This window comes from Anastrepha ludens, chromosome 4 (genome assembly GCF_028408465.1).
Source record: "Anastrepha ludens isolate Willacy chromosome 4, idAnaLude1.1, whole genome shotgun sequence".
In the NCBI taxonomy this organism is placed as follows: domain Eukaryota; kingdom Metazoa; phylum Arthropoda; class Insecta; order Diptera; family Tephritidae; genus Anastrepha; species Anastrepha ludens.
Window position 1 is genome coordinate 46218678 of NC_071500.1, and position 12526 is coordinate 46231203.

General features: G+C 36.3%; 1 pseudogene; it reads left to right on the forward strand.

The window, feature by feature from the left end:
* The window catches only part of LOC128861815 (uncharacterized), a 135470-nt pseudogene that overhangs the window by 74259 nt on the left and 48685 nt on the right, over positions 1 to 12526 (forward strand).

Sequence of the window (12526 nt, forward strand, 5' to 3'; positions counted from 1 at the left end):
AATATGCAGCCCCAGATGTCTATGAACGTTATATATTTTTTCTCTAGAGTAGTTTACATAATCAAAGTATGAAAGTCTAGATATTCAGTTCAAGTCCTAGGCTCTCGACAACAGTCTCGTACTCTATTGTTTCATTATTTAATGCAATTGGTGTAAGATCACTTAGGTTGTATCGAAGACTATAAATCGACCGGGCTTTCAATTATGGTGCATTAAATACAACTTGTTTTTCTTCGCACATATATACTTTATTAGGTTGCTCAGAAGACAAAGTGGTTAATATATACAAATTTGTGTGTCATAAGCGTTAAGATGTATTTCCATATTTTGATAGTAACTCTCAATATCACAAGCAAGCTGAATTGTAGTGGCCCAAGAATAAACCCTTGAGTTACACCTGTAGGGGTTTCACTCAAATAGGAGAACTTTTCAATGCCCTAAACTGAATGAAGACGGTAACTCAAATAACTAATCTTACTAATAAAAAGCTTACACTGGTATCCCTAAAATGTGAATAATAAGTTTGAGGAAAAGTAGCTCATGATTTACCCCATTTATGGCCTCGATGGCACCAAGGAGCATCTTCCATTATTTTAAGAACTGCTAAATAGCTGCGACCACATCTAGAACCGGCTGGAGTGCAGTTAGCTGTTTGTTGTTTTTTATGTAACTTGCTATTTCTAGGTCGAAAAATTTCTAAATTACTTTTGACAAAACTGGGAGAATACAAATTGTTCGTAAGTGTTCAGTCTTAGTAGGGTTAAATAAATATATCGGCTAATGGTGTAGCATTGGCGGTTATCGAAATATTGGAAAATATCGAGCACATTTTTAACGGTATATGAAATTTTTAACCAACGGAGTTATTTACAAAGAAAGAAATTTGCCTCATAAAGCTACCAAAGTCTTAAATTGGCAACACAGTTCATCTATCCTGTACTACAAGTGACTATTATCTAATAATGTCCGTATCCAGCATCATTATACGTAACTGATGTAATGTTAATTTGTAGTTTAGTTTAATTTGTAGTCTAGCAAGAGTACTACAGGAACACTACAATTAGCACTAGAGGGCCGTTTTGATACCATAATGCAGACCACTACCTGCGACAAATAATAAGAGTAAAAGGAAAACAAACCAACTTCCCCTATCCAGTGCAGTTAATTAAGTGGAGGCGAGTAAATAAATCTAGGAAGGGGAACTACTTCAGGCTATCCCCAAAGGGCACAAGGAGGAACCCGGCCATTTGTAAAGAAAATGTTCAATAGTCTCGTTCCCTTTAGGACCTTTAACAACGGTCAAGGGGGCACCGATGTCTGAGATGGGGACAACTGAAACCGGTTACATGTAGTCCTCTGCCCTCTGTCTAGTTTACCGCTGTTAAAGCCCTTCCGTAGAGATCGGCACCAAACTAGGTAACCAAAAGTAAAAATTAAGAGATCTACTAAGTTTTGCATCCAGAGCACAACCCGCAGCTTGATACCATATTTTTTGCCGAACATAGTTATATAGGCGTAGAAAGCTATACTGGTCTTCCTAACTCGATTTTCGATATCCAGTTTCCTATAGAGTATTACACCAAGATACCTGACTTCCGGCAAGAGCGTAAGAAACTGGTTTTTTAGTGTAGTAAGTCTAAGACGTGGAGGTTTGTATTTTCTGGCTAATAGCATCAATTCCGTTTTGTCAGAGTTGCCTCTAAGACCGCAACTGGCAGCCAATTTAGGCGTGTAATCTACCCCGAGTGGGTGAGTAAAATTGTCTGTTCTTTTTCAAAATCGATATTTGATTAAAGTGATTGCGTTATTTTGTAGCGTTCGTCCTATAGTTTTACGCCGCCTCTAAAGGGCGGAAGGTTTTTTTATGAGAAGCTTTTCAATGGCAGAAATACACTCCGAGATTTGTCGTTGCTGCGATGAAGCGACTTCTATTGGAAAACAACTTTTTCTATTTACTGGTCTCTCGTGACCAGACTTTCGAATCTGTTCCCTCTGAATGGTAGTCACGTACCAACCCATTCGACTACGGCGGCCACCGTCTCATAGCTTTCACAAACTTTTACATATTCATAAATGTAGATTAATTGAATGTTTACACTTCAACCTCTTTTGTGCCCCACAATTTCATATAAATACATTTTTGGCATAATTATCAAGTAAAATAGCCATAAAGCTTTTCTACTTCTTACTAAAAATCATTTTCAAGAATTTAATTCAAAATAAGTCAAATACAAATTCAACATAAAGAATTGCCGCACACAATACAAATCAAATCAAATATTAATCAGAATTGTTTACATTTTTGTTAACAGGAAAAACATTCGATTCCCTGCACAGAAAGTAATCCAGAGCCACAAATACATATACAAGTATACTCGAACACCCAACTCGGTTACTGCGCCATCTATCCTTCAACGCTTTAGTCACGCCCACTTGCCTTTCCGCTGTCTGACAGCCACTTTGTCTAGTGCACCATTTGCGCGATGCCGATTTCCTGAAATTACAGCTCGCATTGATATCAACATTTCATGCGTATTGTCCAATTAAGTGGATATCCTGTTATTGTCCTTCCGTTCAGTTCATGAAATGGTAAGGCAAAGCTGCAAGTTTTGCACAGCATTTAAAAAAATCAGGGAAGTTGGCAACAAATTACCACAACTTTTTCTGTGCGATTGTTATGCACGAACTTGTATCACTGTACACCACACATGCTGGCTACACAGAGAGCGTGAGAGAGCGGGAGAGCGAGAAAAAATTTGCATTATAAACAGTTATGTCGGTTTGCATATTGGCGTGTGTTTTCGAGCGGTGCAAAACAAATAGCTCCGTTATTATTTTTTTCCTCCACATGTTGAGTTTGTTTAATTGGAATTTCCGAATTTTGATTTACTGAAAAATTATGCAATTACAGTTTGCTACTAAAAGGGCGTTAAAGCTAACAAATTATATTAGCACAAATGTATTTGCTCATGGTAGTAGAAAAAGGGGTGTGAGCAAATATTTGTTGCTGATCAAAATAGTTTATTCAATATATGAAAGTACATATGTATGTATCTACGAAGTATTGTAAAACTTTCAGAGCGGTTTGTGTTCTTTTTAATACTTCAATAAAGCTTTAAAGTATTTATCACAATGCTTCGAAAAAGGGGAATAAACTAATGGAACCACATATAGTAGAATTTCACGCAGAATACTTTTGTAGCTTATTTTAATTCATTGACTATTACGCGAATATTCGTATCGAGCTTTTTTGATAGCAATAATTGACAGAAAATAATTTTCTGGAATACTTTTTTTAATTATTTTTCCATGCGTCTCTTCGGAAATGTGTCAGCATGTGCAGTATGCCCACGACTCGCAACGCTGCTGGTGTGCGATATGATGCAGCTTAAATATACAAATGTCGACGTCTGGCATATATGTATTTTGGTTGGAATTTAGGCCGCGTTTTTTGGTAAGTAAAATGGAAGTGCTATTGAATGCAAAATAGTTTATGGTACATGCCAGAAGAGAACCAATAGGTTTTTTTGTTTTTGAATGTAAGAAAAAAGAACACAAAATGTTTTTTTTGTAAGTATCCCTATAAAAACAAAAAATCCAAAAACAAATAGTTTTAGGGGGAAAAAGTGCGTTTCCGAATGAAGCGATTCACTTTTAACGGAGATTTTCCGCTACGGCGGAAATAGAAATATTTTACAATCACTTTTTTATATGTATGTATATCATTAGTAGGTTTAAAATCTTTTCTGTGCCAAATTTCTTTAAATTTTTATATCTTTGTTCATTTTGCCACTTTCTCTACAATTTTTCTCCGTAATGCGTTATTTTCGTTTTCTTCTGCCCATGAGCGAACTTTTCCTCCATGTTTAAACAAACACATAATCACATTCCACTAAAAGCATTAAAATATAAATTGATATTAATATAAATTACATAAAAGTAAAATTTAGACACTTAAGAAATTGTCGCTATAAAAATAAAAAACAACCTTTTCGTAAGCGCGTCGTAAATTTCTATGATGCAAATGATGAGTGACACTTCATGGAAAAATGACACTTTAGAATATTTGACGTTTGCAGTGATACAAGATTGGCATTTCTGAAATTTATGCGTGGACAGCAGATGCAGTTCCGAAGAGAAATCTAAAAAATCACTTTTACAATTTCTTTTCCAAACCTGCATGCACTTGTGCGCAAGTGTTTTATAATTTTGGTCATAATCGCATATGTATGCTTATGAAGGCTCAGAATGGTGAGAGGAGTCTAAATGAAATTGGTATAAACTCACCCACTCTTTGGCCAAGGGAGTTTGGTACTGAAAATGCGTGAATTTGGCCAATAACCATGCCCACCTCCCACACGAAAGTAAGAGTAACGTAAGAGGTGATCAATTTGGAGGTATCGGATTTTAAATTGAAATAAAACAAGGAAAATTCAAATTGATTGGGCAATCTTAAATATTTCTGTGTAAAACTATTCATTTTTTTTTTTTTTTTTTTTTTTTTTTTGTATTGAAACGTTATAAAATTTGTATACATTTCATGGTATTACGCCTAGCATAAGCTAACAAGTAACATTATTCTATCCTTAACATTGAAATTTAAAAACAATTATAAATATTTTACAAACAATTATACAGCGTTGGCGACTAAATCTTGTGGCTTAGTTCTTCGAAGTCTTCTTGTGCAGACTGTTTTGGTAAGCTCTGCGGCCTCCGGGTTTATGTGCTCTTTCAGCCTGGTTTCATGGTTACTTGCAAGAATTTGGATTATATCAGCGACTTTTTTCACCGACAGATCCTTGTGCAGGTCGTGATTTCGCACATACCAAGGTGCGTTGACCATGTCTCTGAGAATCTTATTCTGCAGGCGTTGTACAGCTTCAATGTTTGATTTAGTGGTACATCCCCATAATTGAATGCCGTATGTCCATACCGGCTTAACTACTTGGTTGTATATTAATAATTTATTCTGTATTGACAATGTAGACTTTCTGCCAATTAACCATTTAATTTTTTTAATTTTTAAGTTGATTTCAGTTGCTTTAATTTTGACATGTTCTTTCCATTTGAGCTTTGCATCCAAAGTCATACCCAAGTATTTTGCTGTATTAATATGTAAAACTATTCATGAAATTTATTTTATAAAGATAACCCCTTTCAAATTTTGGTCACAACTGCACTGTAATTCAGCTATCCGTAAACACCAATTTTGAATGACTCGCTGGAGGAGTCATTCCAATGCCTCAATCGAAGCAGGTTTATCTACAAAGCATTTGGACTTTACTTACCGCCATAAATAATAGTCCAAAGGTGTGGTATCACACGATCTTGGTGGTCGATCCATTGGTCCGGGAAGAGAGATTAACTGTTTCACGGGCTGTATGGCAAGGAGCGCCTGCCACGGTCTTTGAAGAAATATGGGCCGATGATTCCTCTAGCCCATAGGTCGCTCCAAACGGTTCTTTTCAATGAATGTAAAGCTGTTCTTGAATGGCTTCGGGTTGTACTACAGCCTAAATACGGCTATTTTGCTTATTGCTGTAAGTCAAAAATGGGCCTCATCGCTGAACATGACTGGATTGAAGTTGCAGTCCCATGCCCTAGCTAAAAAGCATATTGCATTTTCAGGTCGTTATTTCGCAGCGACCCATTGATAATTCCCCCACGAACAGTAATTTGACTTAAAAGGCATTTTTTGTAGTTCAGTTTAGTAAACCTTATAAGGTTTTGATCCACATTATCGATATTGGCCGCCGTAGCTCTGTTTCTTTTTAGCGCACAAGGGTTTTATCGGGTAAGAGCTTCCAAAATAAGTCAAACTCATCGACATTATATGTCTACTTTTTTGTCGAACTTAAGAATAGTTTTATTGAATTTGTCCTGTGTAAATGTGAATGGACTGATGGATTCACTCTTATTTGATAATTTTTCTGCGCAAAACTCGCATTCCATGCCTCTTTTTAAACTTTGCATCTCAACCATTGCCTCCTGAATTTTGGCATGTAATAACCTGGATTTCTCGTTTAGCATATCACTTGTATTTGGCAAACTTTAGGTCCTGTGATCCGCAAACTGATTTAGCAACGCCCTTCTATTTTTGGAAACTCAGAAATCTTAAAACTTTTCCTTTTACCTGGACCGGACTCAGAACACGTATCAAACTTTAATAGTCGATTCTTTCCATTTCAATTCAACCGGGCTATTCGGGTCATGTTCTTCGATTTCGATGTAACTTAAATATGTTGCTCTCTGGTCAAAATAATGAGACACGTATTTTTTTGTTCGCCCGAAAAAAATTTTTTTCAAGAGTTATCGGCAATTTTGTTTTTCGCCTCAAACTCGATTTTTTTTAATTATATAAGAAAAAAATATTTTTAATTGCTCATAACTTAGTCAACAATGAACCGATTTTAATAATTCTAGGTTCAAAATGATCGTAATTACTTACACAAGCGACTTCATGTAGAAACAATTGCAAAAAAGTAGTTGAAAATTTTTTATTTAGCAAAAAAGAAAAAAAATTTAAATTTTTTCAAAATTCAATATTTCAAAATGAGTATTTTTTTTTTTTTTATAACTTTTTCCAAATCAAAAAAACATCTCAAACTTTAATTGAGCTGCATGCCTAGTAGCTAAAATGAGTTGTTTTTGAGTAATGAATTTTTGAGTAAACACCCTGTTTCGCACTTTTTGTTTTTTGCAAAATAAAAAATGTTCAACTACTTTTTTGCAACTATTTCTAAATGAAGTCGCTCGTGTAAGTAATTACGATTATTTTGAACCCAGAATCATTCTAATCGGCTTATTTTTGACTAAGTTATGAGCAATTAAAAAAATTTTTCTTATATAGATTCTTTCCATTTCAATTCAAAAGGGCTATTTGGGACATGTTCTTCGATTTCGATGTAACTTAAATATGTTGCTCTCTGGTCAAAATAATGAGACACGTATTTTTTGTTCGCCCGAAAAAAATTTTTTTCAAGAGTTATCGGCAATTTTGTTTTTCGCCTCAAACTCGATTTTTTTTAATTATATAAGAAAAAAATTTTTTTAATTGCTCATAACTTAGTCAAAAATAAGCCGATTAGAATGATTCTGGGTTCAAAATAATCGTAATTACTTACACGAGCGACTTCATTTAGAAATAGTTGCAAAAAAGTAGTTGAACATTTTTTATTTTGCAAAAAAACAAAAAGTGCGAAACAGGGTGTTTACTCAAAAATTCATTACTCAAAAACAACTCATTTTAGCTACTAGGCATGCAGCTCAATTAAAGTTTGAGATGTTTTTTTGATTTGGAAAAAGTTATAAAAAAAAAAAAAATACACTTTTTGAAATATTGAATTTTGAAAAAATTTAAATTTTTTTTCTTTTTTGCTAAATAAAAAATTTTCAACTACTTTTTTGCAATTGTTTCTACATGAAGTCGCTTGTGTAAGTAATTACGATCATTTTGAACCCAGAATTATTAAAATCGGTTCATTTTTGACTAAGTTATGGGCATTTAAAAAAAAATTTTTCTTATATAATTAAAAAAAATCGAGTTTGAGGCGAAAAACAAAATTGCCGATAACTCTTGAAAAAAATTTTTTTCGGGCGAACAAAAAAATACGTGTCTCATTATTTTGACCAGAGAGCAACATATTTAAGTTACATCGAAATCGAAGAACATGACCCGAATAGCCCGGTTGAATTGAAATGGAAAGCATCAGTCCACATATTAATTTTTTTAATACGAGTTATTGTTGCTCTATGCACGTGAAAGTTTTTAGCTAAAGCATTAACAGAAATGCTCTCATTTAATTTATTCAAAATATCAGCTTTTTCTTTTATTGTAAGCAGCGTAAATTTTCTCTTTGCCATTATGAGGCCGCACCCTGCAAAAGTTACGACAAAACTGCCATTTGATCAACAAATTAATTAGGCTGTACTTCCCCTGAATTCATTCAGCTGATTCAATTCAAAAAATGTCATTACCAGAATGGCATCGGCGGTACTTCTCCGAACTTTAAAACGTAAAAAGAATAAAACAGAAAGACAAAACAAAAAATGTATCGAGGTGTGCAAGCATCAGGTATGTGCAAGAATCGAGTTTCTACTGTATAAGTATATGAATCAGTGCACATAGAAAGTACGCAGATATTCCGACTAGTCAAGCGTTTTTCACTCAAACGACTTTACCATTTGATCTTAAGTGCTGCATATTGCTCTTTCCGATAACGTGGCGCCTAGTTTCGTTAATGCTATTTCAATTGTGTGCGTATCACATTGGTAGTTTTAAAATGGGCTCCGTGAGTGCAAATGAAATGATGGAATTGCAATTACTGTCTACGGACGCCCAGATTATTTCCAGCGGAGTCAAATGTTAAGTGAAGTGATGGCAACCAATGTCAAGTTCCCATGGCATCAAAGCTTTTTTTTTCGTGAAAATTGCCCAATGTAGGTACTTATTGCTGTGGCATTGGTAGTGGCCGATAAAGCTGATGGCGGCAAAGGATGTGATAGATATTGTACGTTAGAGCTGTGGTAACGCGGTGTAGATACGTAAATGAAATTACAGATTTTTGCTGAACATAACAGTTGTTCCAAAAAGTGTCGTTCCCAATATTGAGAGAGATAATTGTACAATGTGCGGAAAACAGCAAAGATAGATGCGGCATAGGAAAATATATTCAACAATTATAGATTTTTTACAAACTGTCTATGTTAGATGTATGCGACATAATGTTTTTGATAAATATGTAAATTTATTATTCCTCAGAAAGTTTTCTATGTTTTTCTAGGTATGCTTAAATAAATTTTATTCAACAATTCTAGAAATACCCTATGATCAGAAAGTACCGGGACTATTTAAGTAAAACAAAACAGAGTTAAATTTCATGTAAATTTATTTTATCTCCTTCAAAATATGACCCATCTAAAGCAACATACATGTGCCAACGTTTAACCCAGTCCTACATGCACCCCTGGCAGGCCGACGAAGGGATGACCTTCAACTCCTTCGTCGCATTCTCTTTGATCTCCTCTATGGACTGAAATCTCCTTCCACGAAGTGGTAACTTTAACTTGGAAAACAAAAAGAAGTCGCACGGGGCCATATCAGGTGAATACGGTGCTTGGACGATGGTATTTACTTTGTGTTTGGTTAAGTAATTCAGCACAATTTGGGCTCGGTGCGATGGCGCGTTATCATCATGCTAAATCCACATTTCCAGCCCTTTGCGACGTACAGCATCTCTCAAACGCTTCAAGACGGGTAAATAATATTCTTTATTGACTGTCTGGCCCGATGGAAGGTACTCATGGTGCACTATGCCTTGGCAATCGAAGAAAATAGTCAACATCACCTTCCTGGTACTTATAGATCATTGGGTAAAGTGCTACTACAATGTCACTAAAAATAAATGAAACAAAAATTGGCAAAGTTAACAATACGTTTGAGCTAACAAATTTTAGATAAAAGTCTTTTTACGACCGAACGATGTTTAAAAAACGGTTGTGTTAACCAATTCATGGAGCTGATGAAGTTTACCAGGTGGCTAATATCAAATTCTGCTATATCAGCAGATGTAGCACAGAAATGAGAGGCAAGATGTGCCGCAAAAATAGTACAGCTAAGTAGGTGTAAAGCTGAGTACTGAGAAAGTACTCGGTAAGCAAAACTTTTACATTCGACCGAACTTGGCGCCCTTTTTCGGTCTTGGTTCGAGCGGCAGCTTCCATTGAGATGATTGAGCTTTGGTTTCCACGTCATAACTATAAACCCACGATTCGTCACCAGTTATGACCCTCTGGAGGAAATTTGGGTCATCGCAGACAGAGTCCAACATCTCATTAGCAATGCCCATGCGGTGCTGCTTTTAGTCGAAATTGAGCAGTTTTGGTAAAACCCGTCTCAACCCGTCTCATGCCCAAATCATTCAAAAAAATCGAATGGCACGAGCAAATCGATATGTATAGGTCCTCAGCAACTTCTCTAACGGTGATTCGACGATTGGTCGATACCATTTTCTTTACTTCACCAGTTTTTTCGTCTGTTGTTGAAGTGCTCGGGCATCCGGCACGCTTTTCATCGTTCACATCTTCTCGGCCTTCTGAGAACATTTTGTACCACCGATAAACGTTGATTTGGTCCAAAGTAGCTTCTCCGTATGACACATTCAACATTTGGAATGCATCCGCGCACTTAATTTCGTTTTTCACACAAAATTTGATACAGGCCTTTTTGAATAGGTAAAAATCGAAGACGAGCCAAAACACGTGCAAGCAAAGCAGCTGTCCACAATTTACTGAACATTCAAAATGGCTGAACTCGTCGACATGAGTGAGAGACATGAGTACCAATATAGCGCTTCAAAAAAAATCCAAATTCGAACATACGTAATCTGCGAAAACTCAAAATTTGCGATACTTTTTGAACATACCTCGTATACGCCGCAGACAGAGTTATAGGACTCTCTCAGGAGCATTAGGAGCGCTCCCAAAATTTGAAAGCTTATGCTTTATTAACTTAAGAACATTTCTAGAATGTCTGCGATTCACTCGTCCCCAGAAGGATATCGTGACCTTGTAAGGTTGTGTACCAGTCTTGCGCTCTGTGAATTCACGTGAAGCCAATTTTTCCCCAGGAGCAGATTATAGGTAGTCAAGAGGATTCCAACCCTCTCATTTCTCGGAGAAACTACTTCGCAAAATACTCTGTATAGCTAACTCATCCGCCTCTCAGTTTCCTGCAATGCCACTGCGTCCAGGTACCCACATAATCTTTAAGTCAAAAAATTCGGATGCGATCGAAAGTGAAGTCAGACATTTCCCGACCAGTTTTGAGTGCACCACCATCGAGCACAGTACCTTTATTACCGTTTGGCTGATGGAGTAGATATTTACTTCCGTGGAAGTTATTACTCAAGTAGTTAAGGAGTTATTAGTCAATCAGCTACTTCTTTGATTGCGGTGCAGTGTTTCGGCGAACTAAACTTGAGTCTGATGGAGTGCTCCTCACAAAATACTTCTCCGCTAACTCTTTTATCCAACTTCGTTCCATTCGTGAATGGGTTCACTAGGCCCTGTCTCCAAACGCTGCACCCCACCCTCTGTTCCCTTGATAGGAAATGTGTGGAGAATATCCCGCTTGGGCTAAACGAGGGTATACATTAATCAGAGGCGGTCAGATGAACTCAAAGTTTCTGAAGATACCGAATTTTCAGGCTTTTAGCCCAAACATCTTAGAGTTTGATTGCGGCATGTGCAGCGGCAGTTTTGCAGCAATGTTTACAGATGCCACATTTGGCAGCGAGTTAAACGCTAATGTATAAGTGATTCGCACCAGCCCACTGATTCCAATTAAAGTATACCACCTAAAAAAGTACCCCCTCTAGGTTTTTCGCTAACGTCGTACTTTCCAGTGGGTTCCATACACAGAATGCGGACTTCAAATCAATATTTGGATCCCAATGAATAAGGAATTCACAATGTTTGAAGCGTAAACCTCATTAAAGATGTAAGAACGCATATTATTATATTGTCATCTTTTCAGACAGCCAAGTGGCAATCCACGCTACCTCCTTAGATCTTTATGTTCCTTTTGCGGATTTTTTTTGCATTATCCAGCTTCAGGCAAAAATGCAATTATGTCATATTGGGAACCCAGCAACTGTGGGATCAAAAACAATCTGATCGTCAAAGTACTGACAAGTGAAATATAAGCAAACTTCATTAGTGAGCCGGAACCATTAGTTCATGGCTCATGATAATTTTTAGTTTCACAATTACTAAGAGTTAGAACTCAGAGCAGAGCCTGTATTGACTTCACACGGACGAGGGCTCAATTATTAGGTACGGTTAACATTATCTCGGTTACTGGTCAACTGACTGCATATGACTGTCTTTTCACACGCAACGATCAGATAAGTAGATTTACAATTTTTCCTTGTAGATGATGAGTGGCACATTTTGTGCAAGCATCCGGTCTAGGTCAAACAGCAGGCAGGTTGAAACACTTCAACTTTGGCATAATCGAACTTCTGAGCATTAGGGTTTCATCTAGTAAGATCTTTAATTACCTTTAATTAGAGAGGCTGCATGTCTCCATTCGCTCAGTATACAAAAGTGCTTTTAGGTTCTTTCATTCAGCTGTACCCAATTCTCTAATTAGTAGTAGGAACTCATTTCTGACGATACGATACTCGACAGCCTTACTGTCCATTAATCTTGCGGTTTATTGAAAGGTTCCGCTTTAAAATGGCAGCTATTAAATTTTTCACAAACCAATATAAAAAGCATGACCAAGCAAAAAAAGAACATTACAATCCCTCCGAATTAAAAGTTTTGTCCAAAAGCAAACAGCATTAGTATAATTTAATTAAATTCAATTTCATGCGCCTAAACCCAAGAGCAGTAAACGTTTTAATTAACATAAATAACGCAAAACCTTAAGAGAACTTAAGTCACATTTAATAAAAACAACAATAAAGTGATAGAGACAACATTTTATGAAGCCACGAAACAATGCCACAACATAAGTAAT